At 40.6% G+C, this 19,808-nt stretch overlaps 1 non-coding gene across 1 annotated transcript; it reads right to left on the reverse strand.

Annotated features, from left to right (window-relative positions):
* Positions 1-10,900: 10,900 nt before the first annotated feature.
* Positions 10,901-11,007, reverse strand: LOC145593329 (small nucleolar RNA R71). Its single transcript, XR_014102676.1, has one exon. It is a non-coding gene; the product is annotated as a small nucleolar RNA R71 (small nucleolar RNA).
* Between the last annotated feature and the right edge of the window lie 8,801 nt (positions 11,008-19,808).

Raw genomic sequence — 19,808 nt, forward strand, 5'->3', positions numbered from 1 at the left:
TTTAACTTTGAGCTCTTTAAAAATGTTTTTAGCTACTGCCTATGGTGTTCCTCATCACCATCATGATTCATGTGCGCACCCAAGTGGTCAGTGAGTATCAAAAATAAGAGGAAAAGAAAGAACGGAGAAGCACAGCAAGGTGCGGCCGCACATCAGGTGTGTGCGGCCGCACATCAGGTGTGTGCGGCCGCACACCTTGCGTTCCCTTTTATTTCTTCTTCCTTCTTCTTTCATTCATTCCCTCATTCCTCATCTCCTACCTCACGCTCTCTCTCTCAAACCCTCCTCACTTGTACACACTCCTCACTCACCATTCACCATTAAAATCCCTTGAATCCAAATCTTGTAGTTTAGTTTAGTTCTTTAGTTTGTTTAGTTACTTTCTTGCTTCTTTAGTTTCCTTTCTTTTATTCTTTTTACTCTTTGATTTAGTTTAGCTTTTATTTCCTTTAGTTGTATATACTTTTTGCTTAGTTTAGTTTCCTTTTATTTGTTGTTTTCTTTTCTTTGTTTTGAAGTTACTAACCATTTTCTTTGCTTATAGTTTCTTTTATTTTCCCTTTCTCACTTGGTTTCTTGAAGAAGCTTTTGGATATGGAATGCAACGAGGTGGTTTCTACTTGCTTCGTTAATTTTTGCTAAGCTTGGAGCCGGTGAGATCTTTCTTATTTTTCTCTTTATTTTTCTTGGTTGCATAGAATAGGATTAGTTTAGGGGAAGTTGAATGGTTCGAGGATGGATGCTTGTTAACACGTAATGTGTTTGGGATCGATGACGATGATGTCGATCGATCACCTGTTTGTCAATTGGGATTCTTATGTGTTTAACTTGCCTTCTAGTCCATTTCATATTATTTCTCCTATTTTCCTTTTCTATGTTCCATTACTTTGCTTTTATTTTTCTTTTATTTTCCCTTTCTTTTATTTCCTTTCATTTTTCTTTGTGGTATGATTTTGAGGCTTTATTTTTCATTTTTCTTTTGAATTGGACTTTGTACATTGGACTTTGTCTTTTGCATGATTTTCTTCCTAGGTTGTAAAGGTATGCACGGTTTGAGACTATGTTCGGTTGACTCTAGGATAGGTGTATGCTAGGGTAGTTGGTTTGAACTAGGGGGATCATGAAGCCGGATTCTACTTGTTTGTGGTACGTTGGTAGTTGCTTCTTATAGTTGATTTGACACCATTAGTGAGTTTTTACCACATCCTTGTGAGGTTACTTGTTTTTCTAGCCTTCAACATTCTTTGAATGAGCGGCGTGGATCCTTGACTATGCAAACCTAATCTAATAAAGCTTGATGTATGATTCTCAAACACGAGACCGAACTATCTAGGAAGGACAAAGGCACATTTTTCGGGGTGGTATGTTCATTTTTGTTATATTTTGTTATTTTCTCTATTTTTGGGTTTACATTTGCCTTCTTGCAACCATTTGAGCCTTATCCCTTCTTTTCAAGCCACATCTTTAGATCTTTGGCCTTTTGTTTCATTTTCTTTCTTTTCTTGGTTTTTGTGAAGCAATTGATCATTCTTGATGGAGTTTATGGTGAAGAAGTTGGGATGTTTGGTTCTTATGAAAGCAAGATTGTGTTATATTTTCTTTGTGAATAATGGCAAATGAGTATGAGTAAAAGCCGTCCTATATTATAAAAGGCATGGACAAATAAGTGCAAAAATCGAAACAGCCGTCCAAAGTTAAAAGAGGCGAGGACAAAGCACTAAAAAAAAGAGAAAAATGAAAAAATTCAAAAATATTTTGATGTGAGTTTTCTCCCTTTTTGAGCATTGAGGACAATGCTCCATTTAAGCTTGGGGGGAAGCGTTCTCACGCTTTTTGTGTATATGTTTGTGGTATATAGCTTTGAATAAGCTTGGGGGTGTGAGTATTTTTGTTTGGATTGGTGATTACTTGATTGTGATTCCAAGAATTGGCCATTCTTTGCTTCATTTTTAGGAAAACCACCAAATTTCAAATTTTTAGCCTACCTTCACCCTTTATGCCTTACGTTACAACCTTGGGGAAAGACCTTTTGACCTAGATAGTTGAGTCACTATTCGAGGGAGGGCATCATAGGTCATTGCCTAAGGAAAGGGGACGCATAGTCAAGATGTCGAGTAGCCTTAAAATATTTCTTTTCCGGTTCCGCATCAAAACCAGTTGCGCGCGCCATCCGCGTGCTGCACATAATATTGCGTTGGTCATGCCAACGCAACTTCGTAACTTGCACTGATAAACGACGAAAAAAAAACGTACGTGTAATAGGACTGGACTTCCCGTGAAACCGTTTTCGTTAGGGTCTCCTCTAAGGCGATTCAAACATAGAACGATTTCCGCCAAAGGAGCGGGTGAATGACATCCCTTTATTTGCTCTACTATGGACACCATGGAATAATCTCCGTATTCTTTGCATGTCCTAAGTAAACAATTAACAACAAGACAATAACATAAAGCACGAATTTTAAAGCGTTGTTTAGTCATGTTGTCACGGGGGGGCGACAAAATGTTCAATAAATTGAATCAAGTTCACGCCTTCTTCAGTTCTAATGTTGGTCATATCATTGTCGGACAAGCCAAAAAATCTTTGGAATATAGGTTTGGGATCCGACAAGGTAGGCGAATAAGTCACAGGGAGAGTATTTGTAGGGAAACCTAGCAAGGCCTCAAACTCACCGGGTAGAGGGACAATTTCGTCCCCTTTAAACAAGAAAAGATGGTGGTTAGAGTCCCAATGGTTGACTGTGGCATGAAGAAAATCAAAGTTAACCACTAGTTGCATATAATTCAATAGAGGGTCTAGGTGGTAAATTTTGAAAGCTAGTTTGTCCTCGGTTGAAAGGGAAGTGACCCATTGTTTAAACGTTGTTCAAAGGTCTTCACCATTGTTCAAAAAAATAGAGAGAATGAGAATTTAGAGAGATTAATTCTTTTTAGTTTCTTATATTACTAAGCGAATGAATGCGAGATGATCAAAAGCCTATACGAAACCACGTTTAAATAGACCCAAGAGGAGCAAATTTTCGGCAAATTCGGCTTAAAGGAAAGTTCATCAACAGGTGGCGCGCGCAACTCATGAGTTGCGCACGACAGCCGCGCGCAACTCACGCAGTTGCGCGCGTCTCCCCTGTCGCAGCATATGAGTTGGGTTTATTTCCGTATTTTGGCTAACATAATGACGGAATCTTCACGAAATCTTAAGACAAATCATACGCTTGCCTTTTAACCCTCTGTGTCCCTTTTCTTGCCTACTTTCTTATTTTCTTTTTTTTTTTTTTTTATTATTTTCATACTTTCTTATTTTCTTTTTTTTTTATTATTTTCCTACTTTCTTATTTTCTTTTTATTTTCTTTTTTTATTATTATTTTTGATGAGTGACATTTTTGGCACTCATTTGGTTCCTTTTTGGATGATTTTTATTTCTTTTTATCTTTCTTTTCTTTAGTTTCCCTTAGTTTTATTCTTGTTTTCTTCATTTCGTGCTTTTTGTAGTTAGTTTCTCTATTTCGTGCTTTTTCTTGTTTACTTGCTATTTTTTCCCTTTTACTTGCTTTTTATCCTTTGATTGTAGGTTGTGATTGATTGTCCAAGGATTCCCGGGCTTCCTTTCTATAGTTTTCCATTGATTTTCATGCCTAAAGCTTGTGCAAGAAGTTTCAAGTCAATGAGAGGTTCAAGGAGCATGCTTCAAAGTCTTGTTTATGCCTTCCTCATGGCTCATTTTCTTCAAGAAATTCAAGGAAGTTGCTGCCTACCTTGTCCTCCATCATCATCATCTAGGATGTGTGCACCTCGTGAGCAAGGGAAAAGAAGAAAGGAGGAAGCTGCAGCTATGTGCGGGCGCACTTGAGGAGTGTGCGGCCGCACATCTGTCGAAATTTTTTCGAGTTTTGGTTATTTTTTCGAGGGGAGTAAGTCGGGAACCCTTTCCCTCCCTCGAAATTTTTTTGCTTTTAATAATAAAAATGATAATAATGTACACATGGAAACAAAAAATATAATAATGATGACATATATACAAATGTGTCATATGTACAACAATGCAAAAAAAAAATATATATATATATACATTTGTTTCCTAAAATAAATAACAAATATGTGTACAAAAGGAATCAGGGTGCTCGGCGACTACTAGACGGTTGCTGCACATCCTGCAAAATCCAAAACGAAGATTAATACATGAAATGTAATAACTTCTTTGAAAAGAAAAGAAATAAAACTTACCGCGATCATCTGATGATCACGGCATGATAAAGTCACGAGGGCTCTCCGATAAGCAGCTCGGAAAGCACGTAAAATCCTCACCATGCCGTTCACGGTATCCCGCGGAACCTGTTCCGAGAATACAAGGACAGTTAGTAAACAAATGTATATGAAACAAAAAATAAATAGAAATGTTTAAGTACATATACACAAAAGACATACCGACTCAACCGTTTCAGGTACAAAACGGTATCCCCTCATCATCCTCCGCTGCTGGAAGGGTCTCACGAATTACCGATCCAACAGCATCGGTATACGTGATCTCCGTTGTAGGAGGCACCCAACCACCTAGCTCGACCCGCTAAAATATACATGACAAAAAACGATAAAAGCGTCAAAGTTCCGAAAAATAAATAGAAACAAGGAAAAGAGAAAGTTAGAGTGCTAAACAGAACAAAAGCCGGAAAAGGAGTCAGCCTGGATGCTATAAAAGCCGGATAAGAAACCTCCGGCAGCACCAGCTGCTCCGATGGATAACCAAGGATTGCCTGAGCTCGATCCTCTGTAGACAGCAAGTCCGGACGTAACATCCGGATCGGAGGATCCGCAGGAACCAAAGGCTCCTCGGACAAAAGCTGTCAGAGAACACGCTCGCCTAAAAACCAAGCGTCTGTCCTCCGGAGCACCGAGAGTCCCGGATAGAGGGCCCGGAAACGACAACGAACCATGCCAGACCGGATAACCTCAGGGACTCCGACGATCAAACTCCAAGGACGAAGATCGATCTATAAAACACAACCACATGAAAAATCGTCAGAAAATAAATAAAATCAAAGAATGCACATGTAGTTGGAATACTCACCGACGCACGAGTCACCGAAAGGATCCTCTGGCGAAAGTCGCGGCAGAAGTGGCTCGTCTCTTCTTAATCGCGTCCAATCGATGGCCGATAGGAAAACAAGCAGCCCCAAGCACCCTGGGGGCTAAGAAAGGCAGGTACGAGTATCCCCAAGCCTGAAACCGAGAAAAGATAAGCCTAAAGGAAAAAAGCGAAAGTAATAACCGAAAGAAGCTTAAAACACGTACCTCAAGGATACGACCATTCCACGTAAGGGAGATCCGAGGCACCTCAGTAGCTGCCGCGAAATCCATCACCCGGGTCGCCTTGCCCATAGCTGTAAGCATACGGGCATATGACACCTCCGCCCAACTCAGGTCACCTACTTGCCCCAAATTGCTGAGGCAAATAAGTAACCCAATAGCGAAACGCTCTCCTCGATCACTCAAGATGGTGACGGAAAGAACGTGAGCAATGTATATCCGAGCCAGCTGCTCAGGTGTACACTGCCGATCAAGCTCGTCAGCCGACAACTCGTCGGCAAGAACCGAGTACGGACAAGACTGCGCGTACACGTGAAGGGCCGACGCAAGACGGTCCCCCACAAGGTCGCGCAGTCTCTCGTCTGACCCCTTAACGAACTCTATGACTACGGGCTCGCCTCCGAAAGGAAAATCTGTAATCATAGAGAAATCGAAAGGGGTAACTGTCATCTCTCCCCATGGAAAATGAAAAGTGTTGGTGGAATCCCACCAAAACTCCAGCAATCCACGGAGGAAAGCTGACGATGCAGGCTGACTCGATAAATCCCGAAGAGCCGCCAGCTGGGAGTCAATCTCAGAAAGTGCTACAATCTCCTTTGCCACCTCGGGCAAACTCCCCAAACGGGCTCGCAGGTCACCAGAGCCGTATAAACGCATGCTAGGCTCACTCTAAATAAAATAATAAAGAAAAAAAAACGGTTATGGTTTAAAAAGGAGAAAGAAAGGAAAAGAGAAAGAAATAAAGGCACAAAAAACTCACAATGCCTCGCCACCCTCTAATCGAAACATGATGGTCTGGGTCCCACTTAAGGACCCTAGGGTCCCAGTTGGGAGGAGCCTCCCAAACCACATCCTCCTAGCGACGTCGATCGGCTGCGATGTGTCGCTCTTGAACCTCCTCTCGAGGACGGGTCACCCTCTTCCGAGGGCAAACCGCCTCGTCCAGACCACCTAGGATCTCCTCAGCATCAACAAATGGAGGCAAGTCCATGCTATGATGGATAAAGTTTCTTTAATTAGTTTACTTTATTTCCTAAACTAAACTAATATACGTATTATAGACCCATTTCGGCAGCATAACGGCTGCCGATAGGGCAAAACACGAAAATCGAATGCCACCCATACTTGGGGGCTACGATACCTGCAGTTAAACTCAGTAAATGGGGGCTTCTAACACCCACAAAGGCCATCCTATACCAGTTTCAACTAAGTATTCAAGGGATTGTATTCCAAAATCTCAAAGAATCAACTACTTCTAGACAAATAACAGTAATATAAACACAATTATCGTCTACCAAACAATCTTGAAGTTCGGATATGGCAAAAATAGGCTAAGTATACACTTCGCACCAATTTTTTTCGGATTCAAAATTTTCAAAATATTAATTATGGAAGCAAAACTAGTTCCAGTACCACAATTGCTACATAATTGACAAGTATAACCAAAATGAGCAAACAAAATAACAGAAAATCAAACCAAATTCGAGTAGAATTGCAAAAAACGCACTCACACGAAGAAATGCTCATACAAGGTTTAATACTTAACCATTTTTCATGAAATTTGTTGCAAAACACTCCTCAAACATAGTATAACAACATGGAACAAACAATTTCAAGAATAATGAATCGAATCGAAAACCCCTAAATTCGAAATTTAGGGTTCAACGGTTCGAAAATCGTCCCAATTAAGCCTAAATCAAACGAAAAATAACAGAAAACTTACATCGGATTATGGCAAATATGAATAAAGGACGAAATTTGCTTCCTTTATCTTCGATAATCGCAAGAAACCGAGCTCTTTAGAGAGAGAAAGAGGCGAAAATAGATGAAGGAAGGAGAGAGAAAGCAAAATGAAAAATTGCGTTTTGCGATTTTCTTTTTGCTGAACTGAGTATCGTGCGCAACTGAATCAGTTGCGCGTGACAGACCAGCGCAACTCAGAAAGATGCGCGCGCCTGGCCAGCGCGACCCACTGAGTTGCGCGCGGATACTGGTCACTACAATGACCGGAATCTTGATTTTGATCCGTTTGATCATTTTTTAACGGTTTTTGCTCGTTATTAGACGTAATGGCGCGCAAATTATCAAAAAAATTTTAAATTGCTTTGCATCTTGTAGTTTGTTTTCTTCTTTGTTAGTTTTTTGCATCATTCTTGCATGCACACCGTGCTTTGTGCGTTCCCCAAGCATACGTTTTGAACGTTTTTCGTAAGAGTGCCTTAAGACGTTCCGTGGTGGTGCTTTACGTAAAAGCACCCACAGACAGGTTTGTCATTTTACTGTACTGACGTTACAAATGTCCGGGTTTTCTTCTTTTTTCACGTCCGAAGCAAAAAGGAAGGCGTTTTCATGCAGCGTAAAAATGCAAATGGCGTATTGTACGGCGCAAAATTGTACGGCGTAGGTGTTGCGTAAAATTTCACTTCAGCCCAAGCTTTGCGAGATCTACCTCTCGGAACTAAAAGGTAGAGAATTATTGTAGGCGTTAGCTCACGAGTCGACAGGCGCGCCGAACCATCAGGAACATGCACTTCTTGAATGGGAGCAAATACGGTAGTTAGTGGGACTAAGTTACCGGACAGTTAGGGTGTCGAATCACCCCTTGTATAAAGAAGCGACGAGACGATGTCGTGCCTATGTAGTCACGTGCCCCAGTCCTGAGACACGTGTACTCATCTTGTGGACAAAACTGCTAAGAGAGTTGCTGACTTTCTTCCCTCTCACTGGATTTGGATATATGCCTCCAGTCTTGAGACATGTATTTCTATCTTGTGGACATCCGGCTCGAACACCGGACCCGGCTCGAATATCGGACCATTTCGGCTCGAATACTGAAAACCCCTTTTCATCTTTTTTACTTTGTTAAAGTCAGGCTAAAGTTTCAATGACATATCGAGGGACTTTAGACCAACGATGGCACAATTGAGAGGAAATCTTCCCCTTTTATCCTTTTAAAGCCGATCTCTTCTCATGACTTGACATCACCCAGAATACCTTTACTTGTAAAAGCGTTCTACAGTTGCAAAGGATCAATCTAGATTCTTTAGCGCGTTAAGACTAGGGAAAACCTTTTTCTAGCCTTAATAGCTACTTGTTTCAAACACTTAGCGAACCAAGGATTGTTTCGACATCCTTAAACATTACTGAAAGATTCTCTATCCTTAGAGAACTTCGCAGAATGAGTCTCGGATTTATTTCCTTGACTACTTTGATCATCGTCTATTCTAGACTCGATCAAAGTGGGGGCTAACTGTAGACATCTACTTTTGGCCTCCTGTCCCGACAAGAAGTGCAATGACGATAAATAAAACCATCTTCGTGTTGGATCAAAGTGAAGAATACTTATGGAGAACTAGTTAAGCAACAAAACACAAAAGACTAGCCCAAATTAAAGATAAAAGCCAAAACAAAGGTCCAATTAACTAAACCCGATCATAATTAGGCTTAAGCCCGTGCTTAAAACCCAATAATGACGGATTTAGGAGCGTTTAGGTTAAATTTTAGTGTTGCCGCAAAAAAAGCCGTGCGCATCTCAAACAGTCGCGCTGGGCTGCCGCGCGCGGCTAATTTAGTTGCACGCAACACCCAGCGCAACCTCCAGAGTTGCGCTGCGGAAGATTCAGAATTATACGGAAAATATAAAATCGAATCTTACCATAAAGCCGCGCGCAAGACAATTAGTTGCGCTGCCCATAGCAACGCAACCTAATAACTTGCGCTGGGATGCCGCGCGCAACTCATCCTATTGCGCGCGACACTTGCTGCGGTAGAATGCTCGTAACCCTAAACCTAATCATTCCCTATAAATAAGAGCTTAAACCGAAGTTTAAAGGGACAGAAAATAACCTAAAAAAAAACTCTGGCGAAATACTTGTGAACTTGTGCAACCTAGCCCCTCTTGTCCTAAACACTCACCCCTTTTGATATTTTGTTACTACGGTGGAGGTTCCCCAACAAGGAGTCCATAAGTATTCTAAACGGAGATCTAGCAAAGAAAAGTGGTAAATTCCCGAGCACTTAGTTAAATCACATTTATTTTCTTGTTTAAAAGAACCTTAATTAATTAATTAGTGTTGTTTGATCACCTTTAAAATAATTAATTAATCAATTCCACATAGTATCTTGCGTTAAATAAAGATTAGAATTGAATTAAATAATTGTTGGTTGATCACTTAAGCCAAGGCGAATTTTGTTTATTTTCTTGTCCTTTTCACGAATTTGATTAAATAAAGAATAACGACATTACGATGTAATTCCTACGTGAATTGGTACGTGTAAATAAAATCAACTAACATAGTTTTAGGTATCGCGTTGCATATATTGTTTGGTGATGAAATTGTAAAAAAGGAAGAACTAGTAGAGGCCGCACTAGGGCTAGGATAACGATTCCCCTCTAAAGGGAACGTTATTTTAGTACCCTCGCTCCCAAACTCATTTCTGGTTTATAGACCAATTTGGGCATAGGTAAACTTATGATTCGTGCTAATTATTCCATGATTTCCACATGGAAGAAAGGCATGAACGAGGTTTATGAGTTTTTCCTAAAACTCATTGGCGACTCCCTACTTGTTTCTTACAAAAAAGCGTAATGATAGAATCAGTTCTAATTCAAGGTCCCCCAAACAGTCAGGAATTCAAATCCTACTGCACCCTAATAAGTGTAAAGTCCTAGGCTTTTAAAGGGCCATGGGCATTTAAGGAGAGGACCCCTTACGATGGGAACCCCCTCCTTACAAACAACAATTTTGGTTACTCGATAGTTTAGATTATAATAATTAAATAGGAATAGAAAGACTTGTTTCCCTGTGGATTCGACCCTACTTCCCTATCTACATTAGTTAGAGAACTTAGGTAATACTTTTGATTAGGTGATACGACTTTAGCCTATCAAAATTTGGCGCTATTGCCGGGGAAACGGTTTTATTTTTTATTTCTGATTGTTTTTGTAGTCTAAATTATTTTCTCCTATCTCATAGAACGCGAGTTCTTTGAAACAAATTTCTCATATTTGTTTGTTTAGTTCTGTGTTTATGCCCAGGGGTTCTAGTTCAGATTACATTCCATTCGATCCTGAAATCGAACGCTCTTTTCATAGACAGAAGAATTTTTACAGGCAGATACGAGACACATCTGGAGGTAATCCACCTTCGGAACCCCCATCTGATTCTAGCGATTCGGAAGCTTTTTCAGAACCTGGATCAGAGATGACGACACCACCACCTCCTCCACCTCGCAAGCTCAGCGATTATTCGCAGCCGTCGCTGACAGATTTTCCACACCTTACTCCTACTCCGGCCCTTAATAGAGTGCAATTTGAGATCAAGCCCCAATTTATCACGATGATAGATAGGAAGCAATTTAGTGGAGCTAAGGGTGAAGATCCTAATCTTCACATTGCAGATTTCTGCCAATATTGCAATACTATGAGGCAAGCTAGGGTTACCCAGGACCAAATCAAGGAGATTCTCTTTCCCTTTTCTTTATGTGGAAAAGCTAAATTGTGGTTTAATGGTTTGAATAGAACTACATTTGGTATTACTGACTGGGAGACACTTGCTTTGAATTTTTATAACAAATATTACCCTGCAGAGAGAACAGCTTTTGTTGAGAAGTGCAATTCAGAACTTTTCCCAAGAGCCAGATGAAACTTTATATGAGGCTTGGGAAAGATTCAAGGATCTGCAGAGAGAGTTTCCTTACCATAACTTAGCACAGTGGCAGTTAATTCAAGCTTTTTACAATGGGCTCGGGAATTCATCTAGATCAATTCTAGATTCTACAGCTAGTGGAAGGTTTATGAATCTAAATGTGGAAAATGCAGGTTAAGTTATTGAAGATATGGCAATTCATAATTACCAGTACGAGAATCCTAGAGGGTTTGCTAATAAAGGAAAACATGGTGTTGATTCCATATCCTTTTTGCAGGCTCAGTTATCATCTATTTGCCAAAAACTAGATAATCTTATTGTTGTTCCTAATTCTGTAGCTAATGTTTCTACTGTCAATAATACTAATGATGCTTTTTGTGAAAATTGTGGAATTGTAGGACATTGGGAGTAAGAGTTTAGGAGTTCTATTGAGCAAGTTAATGCCTTTCAAACCTATAGGCAAAATAACCCTTACTCCAACACTTATAATCCTGGCCTCCGAAACCATCCATATCTTTCGTACCAGAGCACCAATGTACAAAATCCACCTCCTCCACAACAACCACAACAGCAACCACCACCATAGCAGAAATATTACCATCCAATTCTGGCAAAAAAAACCAATCACAAACTCCCTCATCTACTGACCCTACCTTGACAGAAATTAGAGGGATGTTAGCAAGCATGCAAAAGAATATGGAGAGTAGAGATGCTCAAATTGATTCAATTATAGCCCATAATAAAATTGTTGACAATTAGATTGCGCAACTTTCTTCTACTCTACAAAATCGCCAGCAGGGAGTACTACCATCGCAGCCAGTATAACCCACAGATCATGCTAATGCAATTACTCTGAGGAGTGGTTCACATTATGATGGGCCTTCTATGCCCAAGGAGGATGAACCTGGTAAACCTCAGGAGAAGGGTGGAGATGTGCAAGGCCCTATTATCCAACTACCATTCCCTAATAGACATCTAAAGAATAAGTTGGATAAGCAATTTGGTAAGTTCCTAGAGGTCGTCAAAAATCTGCAAATAACAGTTCCTTTCACCGATTTAAACACTCAAGTTCCTGCATATGCTAAATTCATGAAAGACATACTGACTAGGAAGAGAGCCTTTACTGAGGTTGAAACTGTAGCTTTCACTGAAAAATGTAGTGCTTTACTACAAAATAAATCTCCACCAAAATTAAAGGATCCTGGTAGTTTCTCTATACCTTGTCATATAGGAAATGTTTTTATTGATAAAGCTTTATGTGATTTAGGTGCCAGTGTCAGTGTAATGCCATCGTCTGTGTGTTCAAAGCTTAATTAATATGAGTGATTTAAAGGTTACTAATATTACTTTACAATGGCAGATTGTTCTGTTAAATACCCCTAGGTATTTTAGAGGATGTCCCTATTAGGGTCGGTAAATTTTTTATCCCTGTTGATTTTGTTGTTTTAGACATGGCTGAGGATACGCAAATTCCTATTATTTTAGGAAGAACCTTCCTTCATACTGCAGGGGCCGTAATTGATGTGAACAATGGAAAATTAACTCTCTCTGTTGGTGATGATAATATTACATTTAATTTAGAGAGAGTTATGAAAGGTGACGTGGGGAAAACTATGTCGTTGAACTAATCCTCCCTACGGTCAAACAAATTTATAATCACTCAACTACCTAAATACAAGTATAGAGGTAAGTCAAGGGTCGAACCACTAGGAACGGTTATGTTCAAGTATTTCTAATTAACGCCTAAGCTAGGTCGAAGTCTAAAGTGAAAGGTAACATTATTCTACTTCCTAAATCAAGAACCAAACAAATGAAACACTAGGGAGTGGGGATCAACATGCATTCATGATAATCAAGCTAATTAGGGAGTCAAGCAATCCAAGCAATGCAAAGACAAATAGTAGGAGCAATTAGGGGCATTAAACTAATCATCCTCACACTCTCTAACATAGATTTCTCTAGTGCTAAACAATATGAAGAAACATAATCAAATACTCAACTAATTATGATCAAACCGATATCAAGTGGTCATGTCAATCAATTCAATCATGCAATCAATGCTAGCAATCATGGTTAGCTACTCCAATCAAACTTATGCAACTTGCAAACCTCTATGAATCAATTTAATCACAACACAAGAACTACTCAAATTCCCAAATCAACCTCAATCCATCAACCACACATGTTTACCCACACCCTAGCAAGTAAACTACTCAAGAAACATCATCATCAAATCTACTATCAACTATAGAGAACAAGAATCAACAAAATATCAAGAACAATTACTCTAATCAAACATCAAATATCAAAATCAAACCAAACAAACATCTAATTAAACAAAACAATTGAATGAGATAGAGTTTAGAAATGCTCATTGATGATTAGGAAGATCTCCAACACAATTGTCACACTTGCATCTTCAATCTCTCAATCACCATTGAAATTCCTCACTTTCTCTCTCTAAAACTACTCCTAATCTAGAGAGAGAAGCTCTCAACCTAAGAGAGAGAAAACTATTCTAAAACTAAAGAATTACATGAATGAAGAAAAAAGGAAACCAAAAACTATATAAACAAAAGGAGAAAAGAAGCTTTAAAATCATAAAAGACCCGGAAACCCGCGCCCGCGGAGAACTCGGCCGCGCCCGCGGAGGAAGACGGAAACCCCGATAGCCGCGCCCGCGGGGCCAAGGCCCGCGCCCTCGGGACAACCGCGGGTGCTTACTGCCCAAAAACGGCAGTTTTGGAGCTGCAGCAACCCCGCGCCCGCGGGTACTGTAGCCCGCGCCCGCGGCAGAATTTCAGGGCTAACTTCGGAAGGCTGTAACTCTCAATCTATGAATCGTATGAGGGCGTGCGACCTATCATTGGAAAGCTCTTTAAGTCTAGTTTCCAACCCAACTTGAATCACATCAATGCCAGTTGTAGAACTTGAGATATGGCTGAAACAATGAACAAAGGTCCTATTTGAAACTTTGCAATCCTTCGTTTTCCTTTGTTTCAAACTCAAATTCAATTCCGAAAAGTGCATATTGATGCTAGTGGGTGCTATTTTCAATTTCCATGCATATAGCCCGCGACGTACCTACAAAACAACACAAAGAAACGGAGAAGCGAGAGAAATAGTCGAGAAATGAATAAAATGATAAGAAAACCATTAAAAGCATGCATTTCTCTAAACCAACACAAAATAACACAAATCGAGCATTATTCTCTATAAACACGACACAAACGACTAAAAACGAGCATAGAAATATAAAGAAAACATAGCCTAAAGGTGCCATAAATGGCACGGATCAAAAGGTCCTATGTTAGAGGAGAAGTGTTATAGTATTGATGTCATTGATTTTATATGCCATGACAGCTTACCTCAGGTTCTCTCACGGGATCCTTTAAAGGAAGTACTATATTGTGAACTTGATGCAGGTGACGCTGATATTTGGAGCAAGGAGGTGGATGAAATTGAGCATGCTCTATCAAATGAGCAACTTAGCCCTGATGAGAATGGTAAGGAAATTTAATTCAGGAATCATACTTTGCAGAGGTAAAGAAACCCGAACTTAAGCCTCTTCCTTCCCATTTAAAATATGTATTTTTGGATGAGCATGAACTACACCTTGTGATCATTAGTACTGCACTCGATGACCCACAAACTTCCCAACTTCTAGAGATTCTTCGAACCCACAAGAAGGCCATTGGGTACAGTATTGATGATCTAAGGGTATTAGCCCCGATTTTTGCATGCACAGGATACACCTAGAGGATGATCACAAACCGGTTATTCAACCACAGAGAAGGTTGAATCCTAACATGCAAGAGGTTGTTAAAATGGAAGTAATGAAACTACTTGATGCAGGTATTATCTATCCTATCTCTGATTCAAAGTGGGTAAGCCCTGTGCAGGTAGTTCCAAAGAAGGGTGGGATGACAGTAGTAAAGAATGAATTAATTCTCACTAGAACTGTAACAGGATGGCGGATGTACATTGACTATCGTAGATTAAACACCGCCACTAAAAAAGATCATTTCCCTCTCCCATTTATTGATCAAATGTTGGAAAGATTGGCTAACCATAAATTTTTCTGTTATTTGGATGGATACTCGGGGTTCTTTCAAATCCCAGTTCACCCTGATGATCAGGAGAAAACAACATTTACTTGTCCCTATGGTACTTTTGCTTATCGTAGAATGCCCTTTGGAATATGTAATGCACCTGCTACTTTTCAGCGTTGTATGATGAGCATCTTTTCTGAGTTTATAGAGTCTATTATGGAAGTTTTTATGGATGACCTTAGTGTCTATGGTTCTTCATTTGATAATTGTTTATCTAACCTCGCTAAAGTTTTGAAAAGATGTGAAGAATGCAATTTGGTTTTAAATTGGGAGAAGTGTCACTTTATGGTGACACAAGGTGTAGTATTGGGTCATATTGTTTCTGACAAAGGTATACAGGTAGACAAAGAGAAGGTAGAAGTGATTGAGCAATTACCCCCACCGGTTAATGTTAAAGGGGTAAGGAGTTTCCTTGGTCACGCGGGGTTTTACCGCCGCTTTATCAAGGACTTTTCTAAAATTGCAAAACCACTAGCCCAACTTCTACTTAAAGATGCTCCTTTTGATTTTTACTGATGAGTGTCTTGAGTCTTTTAACAGGATTAAGAAAGCCTTGATTTCGGCTCCTAACATATGTGCTCCAGATTGGAATCTTCCATTCGAAATCATGTGTGATACTAGTGACTATGCTTTGGGCGCCGTGCTTGGCCGAAGAAACAATAAAGTTTTGCATGCTATTTACTATGCTAGTAAAACTTTAGATAAGACTCTAGTCAACTATGCTACTACAGAGAAAGAGTTTCTTGCTGTAATTTTTGCCTTGGAGAAATTTATATCATACTTGGTTGGTTCTAAAATCATTGTTTTTACTGATCATGCAGCATTAAAATATCTCATTGCCAAGTCAGAGACCAAACCTAGACTTCTTCGTTGGGTACTCACACTCCAAGACTTTGATATTGAAATCAGAGACAAGAAGGAAGCGGAGAATGTAGTTGTAGATCACTTGTCTAGAATCAGGTATGATGGAGGTAAGGATTCTACACCTATTGATGATTCTCTTCCTGACGATAATCTACTTGAAGTTGTATCACAAGGACCTTAGTATGCCGATTATGCCAATTATTTGGTAGGTGGTATACTACCTCCGGATATGTCCTATCAACTAAAGAAAAGGTTTCTCCATGATGTTAAATATTATTTTTGGGATGATCCTTTTTTGTTTCGTGAGTGTGCAGATGGACTATTTCGCAGGTGTGTCCCCGAATGGGAAATGAACGGCATCTTACAACATTGCCATAACTCTCCATATGATGGGCATCATGGCCCTTCTAGAACCGTGGCCAAGCTTAACGAGTCAGGCTTCTTTTGGCCTACTATGTTCAAGGATGCGCGGTTATTTATCATGTCTTGTTATTCTTACCAGAGGGCCGACAATATTTCGAGGAGGCACGAGATGCCCCAAATTGGGATCCTTGAAGTTGAGATATTTGATGTTTGGGGTATTGACTATATGGGGCCGTTTCCATCTTCTAATGGGGATTGTTACATACTCGTGGCCGTAGATTATGTGTCCAATTGGGTCGAGGCAATTGCTTCACTAACAAATGATGCCAAGGTGGTCATGAAGCTTTTCAAGAAAACCATATTTCCAAGGTTTGAATTCCCACGAGCTATCATTAGTGATGGAGGTACTCACTTCCATGAAAGACAATTGGACAACCTCTTAAAGAAGTATGGGGTATATCATAGAACCGGACTTAGTTATCACCCTCAAACTAGTGGTCAAGTTGAGGTCTCTAATAGGGAAATCAAGTTGATTCTAGAGAAGGTAGTGGCTAAGTCAAGGAAGGATTGGAGTATGAAGCTAGATGACACACTTTAGGCGTATCGAACCGCATTCAAGAAACCAATTGGTACCTCACTTTATAGACTAGTGTACGGTAAGGCATGTCATCTTCCCGTGGAGTTGGAGTACAAAGCTTTTTGGGCAATTAAGGAACTTAACATGGATTCTAAGGTCGCGGGAGAGAAAAGACTTCTCCAACTCAATGAGTTGGATGAATTTAGATTGTCGGCGTATGATAGTACACGAATCTACAAGGAAAAGACCAAGAAGTGGCATGACAAGAAGATCTTACCAAGAGAGTTCGCACCGGGTGATAAGGTTCTACTCTTTAATTCTAGATTGAAGCTTTTTCCAAGAAAACTAAATTCTAGGTGGTCGGGTCCCTTCACTGTCACTAAGGTGAACAAATTTGGTTCGGTTGAGCTAGTGAATGAAAAGGGTGAAGAGTTTAAAGTAAATGGTCAACGATTGAAGGTGTATCATGACGGAGCTAATGTACCACCTAACCTCACTCTCATCTTAAAGCTAAGTACAATGGTCGTGCGGGACCTTTTAAACCAGCGCTTTGGGGGAGGCAACCCGTATTTCTCGCTTTCTAGACTAGTTTTTTCTTCCTTTTTATTTTTATTTTTTTATTTTAGAGAGGTGAGGAGAGTGCAATTTTACCTTTTCAAAGTGTTTTTATACAGGTTTCGAGCTATCAAGTGAGGGGACTTAGAGAGAAAAAAGAGCAAAAAGCGTACCCCAAATCTGGGCAGAGACCCGATCGGGCGCGAGAGTATGGTAAAGTTTTGAGCCAGAAATCGCCCGATTGGGCAAGGAGCCCTAATCGGGCGCGCAAGCAACACTTCTTGAAAGCTGTTAATTCGCCCGATCGGGCGCGCAAGTGGTGTAGAATTTGAAGGGAAATTCGCCCGATGGGGGGAAGGCGCCCAATCCGGCGCAGCATTGGAGAAATCAAGTGATAGAAAAAGATTTCCCGGGCGAAGTTCGTCCGATCGAGCAAGAAGATCGAGTAAAAATTCGACTCCACTCGCGCCCAATCGGGCGCGCATAAGAAGTATCCCCAATCTGGTAATTCGCCCGATCGGGCGCGCATAAGAAGTATCCCCAATCTGGTAATTCGCCCGATCGGGCGCGCCTATTTATTCGGGGCTTTGAACCCTTTCTCCTCTTTTTCTTTTCACTTTCTTCTTTATTTCATCTTCTTCACTTACACTTTCTCTCTCTAACCTCCATTTTCAAACCTTCAAACTCATCTTTCAAATCGAGATCTTCTCTAATTCCATCATCAAAAATCAAAAATTTTCCCATATTCTTAATCCTCTCACCTTCCTCTTCATTCTCCATATAATTTCCACTTGTTTTCTCAATCCTTTACAAAAACCCTAGAGAGAAAAAGCTTCAAATTTCTTGAGAAATCATTTCAATGGCTTCTAAAAGATCAAGGACTCAAAGGGGTGAGCAATCTAGGCAACAACCAGCACCAATGGTCGACCCGGAGCTTCAAATTCCGGGATGGAGTGAGGTGGTGGTCACAAGTGAAGAGCAAAAGACAAGGATGCTTAACCTCATCTCGAGGCAGGTAATTCCTACCTGTTTTGTTCATCACCCTACGTTGACTAGATTAGGTACATGATAAACAAGTTGAAAAATTGTTTAAGGGAATTAGCATGAGTGGTTTGTTTAACTTGCATTACGATACTTATGACTATTTAATTGTGGAATTCATATCTACTTTTAACTTAATTAAGTCTAGTGCAGCTGTTTATCATGTACAATTTCGATTGCTTAATAACGATGTGAGAATGTCTTTGAAAGATTTTGGTAAAATTTTTTACTTGAAATCCGATAAACCTATGGAACCACCTCGGGATTATTGTGCCGAAGTTTACCTAGATTTAACGGGGAATGTGTTAGAGAGCCTCCAACATGCCAAGGGAACTTGGATTCAACATCCCGTGCCAAAATTTTGTCAAATGTTTGTTGGCCTCACCATCTTCGAGAGGCATGAACCGGCAAATGTGAGGAGGGATGAGCTAGAATTGTTGGCCACCTATATGATACCTAGGAGTGAGAAGTTAAACACCCCACTTAGGATGGCCCAACACTTCACGAAGTGCTAAGGCGGCCGAGGCCTCTAGAGCTAGGACCCCCATCTACTTTGGTGGGTTAGTCACCCACATTGTGGTTAAATTGATGGGTTTTACACCCAGCGACCATAGGAGAGTAGATGGCCCTACCCTCATGGACCTATCTTACCTAGGAATCCTCAATTGGATCCAACCTACCCATAGTGTGACTCAACCCAATGAGATGTGGTGGATAATTCATAGGGAGTCCGGTAGGAGGGATCAAGCCTTCACATTGCCTAACCCAAAATTGACCAAGTTTGATAGGGGTAAGTCCACCTACACATTTGAACTAGGTAACCAAGGAGAGGCTCGAGAGGCTCACCACTCACCACCTCAACCACAACCCCAATTTCAACCTCCTCCACAACCCCAACCCTACATGCATGATATTCCTACCTCTTCCGTTGACTACAACATCGATCCCAATGCACCTTATGACTTCTCGGCTTTTAGGAGCCAACTTGATAGGATCGAGAGGGGGCAAGGAAGGGTAGAAGGCTTGGTTCAAAACCTTGACACTAGAGTAGGTTCTCTAGATAGACAGGTTGGGTACGTGGAGAGAAACCTAGGGCGGGGTTTATACCCCATGTATGATGACTATGCACGCCGAGGGGCTATTCCCCCCGAGGTTCTTGTTCTCGATTGGTTTCAATATCCTCAAGGAGGATATTCGACCCCCAGTGCCTTTGGTAGTTCCGTGGACTATTCTTCAGTCCACGGTTATGGGGCCGATGTTCCTTTTGGTGGGATTGGGGGGAATGTGGATCCTAACTATTTTGTAGGTGGTTCGGGTCATGGAGGTGCCGGCTCTAGTCATGGCGGTGG

This window comes from Chenopodium album, chromosome 18, assembly GCF_948465745.1.
Source record: "Chenopodium album chromosome 18, dcCheAlbu1.1, whole genome shotgun sequence".
In the NCBI taxonomy this organism is placed as follows: domain Eukaryota; kingdom Viridiplantae; phylum Streptophyta; class Magnoliopsida; order Caryophyllales; family Amaranthaceae; genus Chenopodium; species Chenopodium album.